Here is a 12,741-nt window from a genome sequence, read left to right on the forward strand (position 1 = left end):
TTGCTGCAGCCACTCTGCTTTATATAGCAGGGGAGGGGGGAGGCGGGCTAGGAATCACTTTACTCTGCAGAAATAAATTAGCTCAGTTCTTTGGAACCAGTACAACTTTCTTGCTAGATGTAAAACCATGAACGCTCTTGTGAAGTTCCGTGTGATAATGAGGTAGATTAAGGAAGACCATATCAGAAAATGTATGTTTCTTTGCTACTGACAGTCTGTAGAAGACAGAGAGTTTAATACTCCATGTATTCTAGGCAGGCCAGGCTTCTCTTCTTTACAGACCCCCAACCAGTCTTGAAGCCATTCTGAGGAATGAGTGGAGTTGGATCCTCAGTGGGCATAAGAGTAAAGGGTACACTTCTCTAGTTCCTGCCTTTTTACATGAATTTCATCAATAAAGACCCCCTTGGCCGGGAAAGGGTAGATCATATTGATGGGCAAACAGTGGGGGAAAAGGGGTTTTCCAAAGCAAAGCTCTTACCGGCAGAAGGGGGAACTAAAGCAGGCAAAAATAAGGTTACATGTCAGGGTTTGGTTCAGTGAATTCAGAATCTCTGAGGACGTAGTCGTTTGGAGCTGGGCAAGTGAGGAGATTGGGACGTGAGGCTTGGGCAAGGAATGGGGAGATGGAGAAGAGATGCAGCCAGGTGGGTAGTGTGGGCTGAACGGAGCTCTGGGCAGCTTGACGGTGAAACCTGTCTGTCAGCTGGGGAAGAAGAGGATGACCTGGAAAAACTGGGCTGGCTTTCATTTTTCTTATGTTGCAAGTGGATTATAAATGTCACTTTCAACAGAGCTGAGAAGACTGAAATTCTGCAGTTCTGGGCTCAACAATGGCCTATATTTCTACCCCATGCCCCAATCAGCACAGCCTTTTCCTCCCTTTACTTCACACTCTTCCAGCCCAGCGAGACGCCTTTGTGTCTCTTGCTTTCCGTCCTAGCAACGGGTTGTGGAGCCCTGAGAGCAGAGCAAAGCAAGAGCGCTAAAGGGCTGTGCCCACTCTTTCCACCTCCTGAGCTCTAATCTCCAAGTGCCCTGGAGTGAAAGCCAAAGTCGGTTGTGCCAGACTGAGAACCCAGGGGGAAAACCGTGTCCAGTCTTTGGCTCCCCTACATTCCACGATAATTATATACAACAGAAACACATAATTAAAGACATTCCAATGTGCACTTAAGCGTACACATTTATTTGGCTTTAAGAAAATGTCCTAATATTTCAAATTTTAAAAGATTTGTAAAATAGTAGAAAACAACCTTTTTTCCCCCTTCTGATGGTGTCATATCATGCTAAATTAACTTAGCGTGTCTCATTGTTGGGACACTCAGTGATGGCCTCACTTTATGTAGAGCATATAGGGCGTGTACATATCACAAACATAAACATATATTTTTAGTGTCACGAACTTAGGCCAGAGATCCATTTTTCTTTTCTTTTCTTTTTTTTTAATTTTTATTTATTTATTATTTTTTTTAAGTTTTTATTTATTTTTGAGACAGAGAAACAGAGCATGAGCAGGAGAGGGGCAGAGAGAGAGGGAGACACAGAATCCGAAGCAGGCTCCAGGCTCTGAGCTGTCAGCACAGAGCCTGGCGTGAGGCTTGAACTCACGGACTGTGAGATCATGACCTGAGCTGAAGTCAGACGCTTAACTGACTAAGCCACCCAGGCACCCCGTAAAGATCCATTTTTCAAGGACTAGGTTTCAAAGGTAGAAGTTGCATTGTGACTCAGGATCCTACTTACCTCCTAAAAAACAAAGCACTGAAGAACAAGAATGGGATTGAGCAGGGCAAACTCTTCAAGTCGCAGCCTGCTGTCAGCCCCAGCTGGACCTGAAATGGTCTCACACATGAGTGTCCTTCAAAAGATCAAAGAATGAAACTGTTGGAACTTCCCTCTCTTGAACAGTCTCATTTTTCAGGAAGATAAATCTGACACAGCAACGTACATAGAGTCCTTGGCATTGGGACTCTCTGGAAATGAAGTGAACTGAGTTAGTACGGACTTTAATTTTTTTTTCCATGTTTATTTTTGAGAGAGCCAGGGAGCACGAGTGGGGGAGAGGCAGAGAAAGAGGAGACACAGAATCCGAAGCAGGCTCCAGACTCCTAGCTATCAGCACAGAGCCCAACGTGGGGCTTGAACCCACAAACCACGAGATCATGAGCTGAGCTGAAGTCAAACGCTTAACCAACTGAGCCACCCAGGCGCCCCCAGTTAGTACGGATTGTAGAGTCAGCCAAAAGCATTGCACTGGGGGAAGTAGGGCAAAGTGCTTAAGCTAGCTGAGCCTCAGTTTTTCTCTCAGGAAAATGGGGATACTAACCCCTGCTTCATAAACTAACAATGTAAGTAAGGTACCTGGGATGTTAGAAATGCTCAAAAAAGGCTAGTTTCCTTTGCTCATAGCCAAACCGATTATTTGAGAGCAGCACCATGGGGTGATACACATGGTCCTTGCTTTAGGAATGAAGGAGAAGGATATGGCAGGATGCGAGAGCTCCAGGTTAATGGTTTTGATTTTATTAATGAAATAAAAGTCAAGATCAAGAGCAAAAAGAAGGTGGAAATGGATGGGAGAAATAAGAGGAAAAGGTGTAAATTAGGTGTTCTGAAGATTGATTGCAGTTACAAGAGCCCTTTTGAGGTGCATGATTATGAAATTACAGTGACGCCAGCTGAGCGATTCTCTAGCACAGCCCAAGTCCCGTGTGCACACGCAGAACGAGTGGATGGACGGGCTTATCTGAGACTGGACTTCTTGCAAGGCAAGTATGGTGAAGGGAGAGAGGCAGGGAAACGGAAAATATTTTCGAGGCATTGATCATAGTGGTAAACATGGAATCTAAGTCAAGAGGGGGAAAAGAACAGTAAGAGACGGCCCTGAGAGCGGAATAGAGTAGCATGGGTATTTATTCTACCTCCAGTATAAATCATGTTACCTTCCCCTGCATAAGGCAGAAGTAGTTAAGACCAATTTTGTTTTGGAATGATAATTATTTACCTCTGTCACACCAGCAAACTGAATCCAGAAGTTTATTACAGAAGCAAGGACAGTTTATTCTAAGAACACACGAGTACGTAAATATCACATCAAAAGATGAAAGGAGAATAATTCAATGCTCACATCATTAGATACGGTATCAGTTATCTATTGCTGTGGGACAAACCACCTCCAAAGATTTGGGGCATAAAACAACCATTTTATTACACTCATAAATTCTGAGGGTCAGTAATCTAACAGAGCACAGCAGGGGCCATTTATCTCTGCTCCACAGGGTCCAGAACCTCACTGGGGAGACTCAAGGCCTGGGATGCCTTGATGACTGAGAGACAGAATCATCTGGAGGTGTCATCACGTGCTTGTTTTGCACTTGATGCTGGACTGTCAGGTGGAAAATTTATACATGGCCTCTCCAGTTGCTTTCTCCATGGGTCAATCTGAGCTTTCTCATAAGCATGGCTGATGGGATCCCAAAGTGAGCATCCCAAGAACAGAAGGTAGAAGTGCATGGCATTTTTATGATCCAGCCTTGGAAGTAACATACTATCACTTCTGCCATACTCTGTCCAGGCGGTCACAAAGATACTCCCGGTTTCAAGGAGAGAAAGTATAAACCCCACAATTCAGTGAAAAACATGTGAAGCGTGAGCGATAGTGATGATGTTGCAGCATCTTAAAAAGTATATCATCTGGCACACGTACTAAAAACTTGTTTGATAAAGTTCAGCCGTCCTTGCCTTTTTAAAGCTCTAAGAAGAAAGAAATGGGTATGCATTAAAAGCAGGGCTCAAGAGAGAGATTTGCACAACCATGCTCTTAGGGGTATTATTCACAACAGCCAAGGGGTGGAAGGAACCCAAGTGTCTATTGACAGATGAATGAATAAACAATGAGTGAATAAACATAGAGTGGAAGATTCAGCCTTAAAAAGGAGGGAAATTCTGACATACACTATAACATGGGGATGACACTTAAGGACATTATGCTAAGTAAAACAAGACAGTCACAAAAAGACAAATACTGTGTGATTCCACTTATATGAGGTATCTAGAGAAGTCAGATTCATAGAAACAGAAAGTAGAATGGTGGTTGCCAGGGGCCGGGGGAAGGGGGAAATGGGGAGTTAACAGTACAGAGTTTCAGTTTTGCAAGATGAAGAGTTTTTGGAGATTTGTTGCACAATAACGTGAATATACTTAACAGTGTTGAACTGTACACTTAAAAATGGTAAATGGTAAGTTATATGTTATGTGTATTTTTTCAATGTTTATTTATTTAATTTTGAGGGAGAGAGCGGGAGCGAGGGAGGGGCAGAGAGAGGCAGACAGAAAATCCCAAGCAGGTTCACAAACCCTGAGATCATGACCTGAGCTGAAATCAAGAGTTGGACACTTCACCAACTGAGTCACGCAAGTGCCCCTGTTAAATGTATTTAATCACAATTAAGAAAAAAAAAAAATAAGAAGAAAAAAGGAAAATAAGGAAACATGCTAACATAAGGAATACTGTGGCCAATATTGCAAATTGGCATGCTCTCTAGAATGAATGCACAGATGGAAGCTAAAAGACTCCCAGACTCTTTGTGGCCAGGGTTCAAGATGTGCTTTGGGTCCCACCAAACAGGAGCATGCACGTGAGACTTCGATTTGGAACTGAGTCATCTGTGGAGAGGCCGTGCACAAAGCATCTGTGCTGTTGGTGTAGACCATGGCAGAGGTGGTCTAGTCCTGGAGCCAGCTGCCGTAGCAGCAGCTTATTAATTTGGCAGATGACTTCTTGATTCAGCAGCTCTCAGCATCAGCGGTGGCAGCCTTCCCAACTGTGGTCAAGGCAGAGTGGAGAGCGGGTATGGGGTCCAGGAGCTCCTCCCACATTTATGGAAAGGCTGAAGGCAAAATTGTCAAGGTTTGCAGAAAGAAGGATTGTAAACATAGAGAATCAAAGACGCTGTATTTTTTTTAAAAAAATTTTTTTAATGTTTATTTTTCAGACAGAGAGAGAGAGAGAGAGGAGCGTGAGTTGGGGAGGGGCAGAGAGAGAGAGGGAGACACAGAATCCAAAGCGGGCTCCAGACTCTGAGCTGTCAGCACAGAGCCCGATGTGGAGCTCGAACTCACGAACTGTGAGATCATGACCTGAGCCGAAGTCGGATGCCCAGCCTACTGAGCCACCCAGAGACACTGTATTTTAAAAAGAAAACTATTGGAACGAATGAAAACCTTCATAAGGTGGCCAGATTTAAGACAACTATATGTAAAAAACAATGCTTTTTCTTTGGCCTAACAAGGGTCAGGTAGCCATGTAATCTTAAAATTCTATTCCGAGTGACAACAAAAGTTAACAAGAACCAGAAATAAACTTACAAGAAATGTGTTAGACCTAATAGGCACACAGATTCTACCTTAAGCTCTTCTCCTTCTGTTTCACCTACAGAATATGTCCCATAATCTCCTAACTAAAATCAGTAAACAACTGAAAGGAATATTACAACAAAATATTTCATGAGAACTGGTCCCATTGGTCTCAGTAATAAGAAAATCTGTTCTTGCCTGACCAACTGAGCAAATTGAAATTCAATTCATCTTTAGCTGTTGGTGTTGTTTTCCATCCCAAGGTTTTGTTGTTTGTGTTTGAACTTCTACGCTAGAGTTAAGAAAACAAAACTATCCACCCCATAAACCAAGGCAAATTTTTTCATTTTTAGGCAGAGGAGGTTAAGAGGAAATCGATTCTGAAGCAGCAATGCTTCTGCCTCAGGGAGAGAAACTTTTAATATAATCCTTATGACTCTGTGTTTCTGGCATTCTCTTCATAAACCATGCATGTATAAGTAATTTTCAAAGATTTGGGGAAATTAGCTGTTGCACAAGGGATGATGGGATGTGTTATGTTTTGTATTTGTTTTCTTTCTCTCTCTCTGCCTCTGTTTTTTTTTTTTTTAGAATTGCTGATAGTTTATTGGCCCAAAAATGAAGAGATTGTCTCTGTCAGAAGCAGTCAAAGAAGAAGACGAAATTTCAATGCTTTAGCTGTATTTATCATGATGAAAATCTGCTTAAGGAACATAATCAAAATTAGGGTAAACTGCAATCTCTTTACTGAGACATTTAGAGCCGTATCAATTTCTGTGCATATCACATGAAAGAAATCAGTTTAAAAAATTGTATATGTATTTCTATAATCAATGAATTTGAGTGTTTATGCGGATGCATCATGATTCAAAATACCGATTGATATCCTGTAAAACAATATTTATATTCAAACACGTGAGTTGGGTCTGCTGGGGAGACCCAACTGAGATGAAGTTAAGAGTGTGAAAGGCTTACTGAGAAGGAACATCTGTGAAGGGAGAAAGGAGGAAGCAGGGCTGGGCAGAGGAGCCAGCAGACCACAGCACCGATCTGCCAATGACTCCACCATCCCAGCAGGGAGTTCCAGAGCAAAGATTGCTAAGTACAGGAGTCCTGCCTTGGGTGGACATGGCCAGGCTTTTGTTCCACCACCTTGCTGAGTCACTGATGGGGGCCCACCTCAAGAAGAGCATGGCCTTGACTCAAAAGCTGAAGGAGACTTGAAGGAGTTAACAGCTGGAGGCTGTCAGCCAACTGCACAGTCCTTGCAGTTGGGCAACGAGTCTTTTCTTAAAGGGACATCTGGGCTACGTGGCATCTCCATGTCTGCCGCAAGTTAGATCAGTGTTACATACAAAACAAATTATGTGCCATTTCTTTACAATTTCTTTTTTTTTTAATATATGAAATGTATTGCCAAATTGGTTTCCATACAACACCCAGTTCTCATCCCAAAAGATGCCCTCTTCAATGCCCATCACCTACCCTCCCCTCCCTCCCACCCCCATCAACCCTCAGTACAATTTCTTATTTAAAAAAAAAAAATGATGAGGCTGTAAAACTTATAAACACCAGCTGTTCTAAGAAATGACAACTGAGGGGCGCCTGGGTGGCTCAGTCGGTTAAACGTCCGACTTCGGCTCAGGTCATGATCTCGCAGTCTGTGAGTTTGAGCCCCGCGTCAGGCTCTGTGCTGATGGCTCAGAGCCTGGAGCCTGCTTTGGATTCTGTGTCTCCCTTTCACTCTGACCCTCCCCTATTCATGCTCTGTCTCTCTCTGTCTCAAAAATAAATAAACATTAAAAAAAACTTAAAAAAAAAAAAAAAAGAAATGACAACTGACCAATTGGCCTGACCAGTTCTATCATTTGTTTATATACTTGTAAAAAACAGCCCTTTTGTAGGTCATGTATGTTTAGCGAATACAGCCAGTGTGACTCCACTAGTCTGGCAGATCATCTTAGCTCTCAATGGGGTAACAGCCTTGACAGCAGGGGCACCTGACTGGCTCAGTTGGAAGAGCATGGGACTCTTGATCTTGGGGCTGTGAATCCGAACCACAGGTTGGGGGTAGAATTTACTTTTAAAAAAAGAAAAAAAAAAAAAGAATTGGGGCAGCTGGGTGGCTCAGTTGGTTAAGCGTCTGACTATTGGTCTTGGTTCGGGTCATGATCTCACGGTTTTGGGGATCGAGTCCCGCATCAGTCTGTGCACTGACAGTGTGGAACCTGCTTGGGATTCTCTCTCTCTCTCTCCCCCCCCCTCTCTCTCTCTCTCTCTCTGTCCCTCTCCCACTTGTGCTTTCTATCTCTCTCTCTCTCTCTCTCTGTCTCAAAACAAGTAAACTTAAAAAATAAAAATAAAAATAAAAGATTGACAGCAGATTTATTGTGGAATAAATTTATCTGCTGTAATTAATTTACATGCTTTACAGAATGAACACAGAATAAGACAATAGTATAAAAAATGATCATTTGTTCTATATAGCTCAGAAGGTATTTCCACTTCAAGGCATGACATATGACTTCAAAGAAACTAAAAATACTGCTTTAAAGTCCTTATAGGTACTAATATAATAGAAAGAGCACTATTAGGTAACTAAAATATACTCTCTTGGCTTATTATTACTGCACCACTCCTAATGTGCACCCTAAAATCCATTATGAACATTAAATAATCAGCCCTCTAATTTGTCAATATTTATCAAAATTGCAAATGTACTTTCTATTGACCCACAAATCCCTTCAGGGAATTTATCCTCAGATATACTTGAATATAAGCAAAATAACTTTACTCATTGCAGCACTGTTTGTAATCAAAGATTAGGAAAAAATCAAATTCTCTCCAAAGGGGACAAATAAAATAAATTATTGTATGTCTATGTAATAGAATTCTATGTAACTATGTAAACATGAGAATGCTCTCTATCTATGTATGGATTTGGAGACATTTTTAAGATAAACCATTAAGGGTAGGAAAAATATTTAAAACGGTGTTTGTTACAATTTGTTAATAAAACAAGAAAGTAAGAATAAATAGCTTCAGACCTGATAAATGAGTTTAGAATATTGCAAGATAAAATATAAATATACAAAAATGCATTTCTATATTCTACCAATACACAAACCGATAATGATATTAAGAAAACAACTACTTACAATAAGATCAAAAAGAATAAAAGAGAAATTAGAAATATATTTAACAAAAGAAGCGCAAAACTTATACTATGAAAATTACAAACCATGATTGAAAGAAATTAAATAAGATTTATACAAGTGGGAAGACATCTCATGTTCAAAAGTTAATATTGTTAAGATGGCAATATTCAGTGCAATCCCCATCAAAATCCAAGCTTCCTTTTTTTGTAGAAATTGGCATGCTGATCATAAAATGCATATAGAATTGCAAGGAACCAAGAATAGCCAAAACAGTCTTGGAAAAGAATGACAGAGTTAAGGACTCACAATTCCTTACTTCAAAATTTACTACAAAATACAGTAACCAAGACAGGGTAGAATCAGCATAAGGATAAACATATGGATCAATGGAATAGAATTCAGAGTCCATAAATAAACCCTGACATTTATGACCAATTAATTTTCAATAATGATCTCTTCCTCAAAAAATTAAAAATAGAGGTACCCTATGACCTAGCAATTGCACTACTAGGTATTTATCCAAAGAGTACAAAAATGCTGATTCAAAGGAGCATATGCACTCCAGTGTTTATAGCAACACTATCAACAATAGCCAAACTATGGAAATAGTCGAAATGTACATCGACTGACAAATGGATAAAGAAGATGTGGTGTGTGTGTGTGTGTGTGTGTGTGTGTGTATATATACATATATATATGTGTGTATATATATATATATATATATATATATATATACACACACATATATATAATGGAATAGTACTCAGTGATCAAAAAGAATGAAATCTTGCCATTTGTACCAATGTGGATGAAACTAAAATGTATTATGTTAAGTGAAATAAGTCAGGCAGAAAAAGATAAATATCATATGATTTCACTCATATGTGGAATTTAAGAAACAAAACAGATGAACAGAAGGGAAGGCAAGGAAAAATAAGATAACAGAGACAGAGACCAACCATAAGAGACTCTTAAATACAAAGAACAAACTGAAGGTTGCTGGAGGGGTGTTGGGGAGGGGGCTAAATGGGTGATGAGCATCAAGGAGAGCACTTGTTGGGATGAGCACTGGGTGTCATATGTAAGTGATGATTCATAAAATTCTACTCCTGAAACCACTATTACACTATATGTTAACGAACTTGGATTTAAATAAAATTTTTAAGAGAGAGCCAAAGCAAAAGAGACTGTTAAAAACTGAGAACAAACTGAGGGTTGATGGGGGGTGGGAGGGAGGAGAGGGTGGGTGATGGGTATTGAGGAGGGCACCTTTTGGGATGAGCACTGGGTGTTGTATGGAAACCAATTTGACAATAAATTTCATATAATAAAAAAAAAAAAAATAAATAAATTTAAAATAAATAAATAAATAAATAAAATTTTTAAAAAATAGTGATCTCAAGACAATTCAATAAGAAAATAATAGTTTTTTCAATAAATGGTGTTGGGGCAACTGCATATCCATCTGCAAAAGAATGAAATTGGACTCCTTCACACCATACACAAAAATTAACCCCAAATGGATCATAGACCTAAATGTAAAAGCTGAAGTCACAAAACTCTTAGGTGAAAGCATGGAGATAGCTCTTCATGATGACAGGTTAAGCACATCCTTCTTAAAATGACACCAAACACACAGTAAACACAACAATAGATAAGTTAGACTTAAATGAAAAACTTTGGTTCTTCAAAGGACCAATAGAAAAATAAAAAGACAACCCAAAGAATCAGAGAAAATACTTGTAAATCATGTATCTGGTAATGGACTTGTATCCAGAATTTACAGAGAACACGTACAATTCAATAAGAAAAAGACAAATAGGCCAATTAAAGAATGAGCAGAGGATCTGACTAGACATTTCTCCAGAGAAGATATACACATGGCCATTAAGTACATGAAAAGATACTCAGTGTCATTAGCCACCAGGGAAATGAAAATCAAAACCACAACAACATACTGCTTCATACCTACCTAGGGTGGCTATAATAATAAAAAAAAAAAAAACAGACAGTAAAAAGTGTTGGTACGGATATGGAGAAATCATGACCCTCATACTTTGCTGGTTGAAATGTAAAATGATGCAACTACTTTGAAAAATGTTGTGGCAGTTCTTCAAAAGATTAAACATGGGGTTACCATGTGCCACAGCAATTCCACTCCCACTTACATACCCAGGAGAAATGGAGACATACGTCTACCTAAAAACTTGTATGTAAATGTTCATAGCAGCATTATTCACTACCCAAGAAGTGGAAATAACCCAAATTTAATCAACTGATGAATGGATAAACAAAATGTGGTATATCCATATAATAGAATATTATTTGACAATAACAACTAATGAAATACATGCCATAACATCAAGAAAGCTGGAAGACATTTTGCTAAGTAAAAAAAGCCAGTCACAAGACCACATATCATATGTTCCATTTATCTCTCTGGAATAGGTAAATCTATGAAGACTGGAGGTATGTTAGTGGTTGCCTGAAACAGGTGGAGGTTGGGAGAAATGCAGAATGACTCTAATGGATATGAAGTTTTGCGGGGAGGTGATGACAAATTCCAAAATTGATCATGGTGGTGGTTGTAGAACTCTGTGAATATACTGAAAACCATTGATTTGAACACTTTAAATGATCGAATTGTACAGTATGTGAGTTACATGTCAATAAAGCTGTTTTTTAGAGGCACCTGGGTGGCTCAGTTGGTTAAGTGTCTGACTCTTGATTTCAGTCAGGTCATGCTCTCGGGGTTCGTGAGATGAGCCAGGCATCAGGCTCTGAGCTGACAGCATGGAGCCTGCTTGGGATTCTCTCTCTCCCTCTTTCTCTGCCCCTCCCCTGCTTGTGCTCAATTTCTCTCTCAAAATAAATAAATAAATAAACATTTTTAAAATTAAAAATATAAAGCTGTTTTTAAAAATAAGATATATTTGTACATGTTACTAATTAAATACAAGGGCTAAAAATAACTTTACATTGGAGAAACATCGCTGACTCCACCTTTACCAAGTAACCAAAGTTAGCATCACCAATGTTGGAAGAAACTGCCATGTTATGCCCCCTGATGTGACACACTCGGAAGGACACATCATTTATGTACTGTTCCTGCCAAAAAGGCAAAATCTAAATCTTATCATGGGAGAACCGCAAACAAACCCACACTGAGGAACATTATGAAACAAAATGGCCTGTCCCCTTAATGTCTACACCATGAAAGGCAAAGAAAGACTGGGGGACTGTTCCAGATAGAAAAGGAGACTGAGGAGACATGAAATCTAAATGCACTATCTATGATCCTGACCAAGAAAAGAAGTCTCTGTAGAGAACATTGTTGGGACAAGTGATGAAATGTGAAAAAGGTCTGGAGGTTAAAGCGTAGTATTGTATCGATGTTAGCTTTCTGAATTTAATAATTTTACTATGGTTATGTAAGTGAAAACCTTGTTCTTCGGAAATGCACACTGACCCTCTGAAATGTTCGGGGTAAAGGGAATGATGTGTGCAAACTGCACACGAGTAATTCTGAAGAAATACTATACACACATATGTGTATGTATGTATGTATGTACGTATGTATAGAGAGACAAGGACAGAGACAATAAATGATTTGGCAAATGTGTTACTATGTTAAAAATTGGTGAATCCACATGAAACATATATGGGAATCCTTGCACTGTTTTCGAAACTTTTCTGTGAAAGGTTATCAAAAAAAACTTTTTCTTCAAAAGAAAGTTTCTGAAACTATTTGGAAACTTTTTTGTTAAAAAATCTATATTTGTGCTTGCTTGTGTTTGCATGGAGAATCTCTGGCACAATAAATATTAATGAAAACTGTTACCTGTTAGAGAATAGGGGAGAAAGACGCACTGTAGCTTGTGGCCAGGGTGAAAAAGACGCTTTTTGAATCGTGTGAATATATTACTTATTTGGAACTTAAAATGCCAAATGATTTTAAAACATAACCTTTGAGTATCTTTCAATTACATATCATGGTTCATCATATTCAGATATCAAACTCCCTGTACAGCAGGTGCTTGGCTGATGGGGTTCCTCTGGACATAAATTATACAAGTTGTTACAATAGATATTAAGTAATTTGCCTAAGGCAACAAAGAGCAATAAAGGACTGAGTTGGTTAACCTGAGTAGCTCTTATCTCTCCTCCGTTGCTCCTCTAACCATTATTACCTGAGACTGAGAAGCTTTGGAGATGTTAGCCTTTT

The sequence above is a fragment of the Leopardus geoffroyi genome, chromosome A3 (assembly GCF_018350155.1).
Source record: "Leopardus geoffroyi isolate Oge1 chromosome A3, O.geoffroyi_Oge1_pat1.0, whole genome shotgun sequence".
Lineage (NCBI taxonomy): Eukaryota > Metazoa > Chordata > Mammalia > Carnivora > Felidae > Leopardus > Leopardus geoffroyi.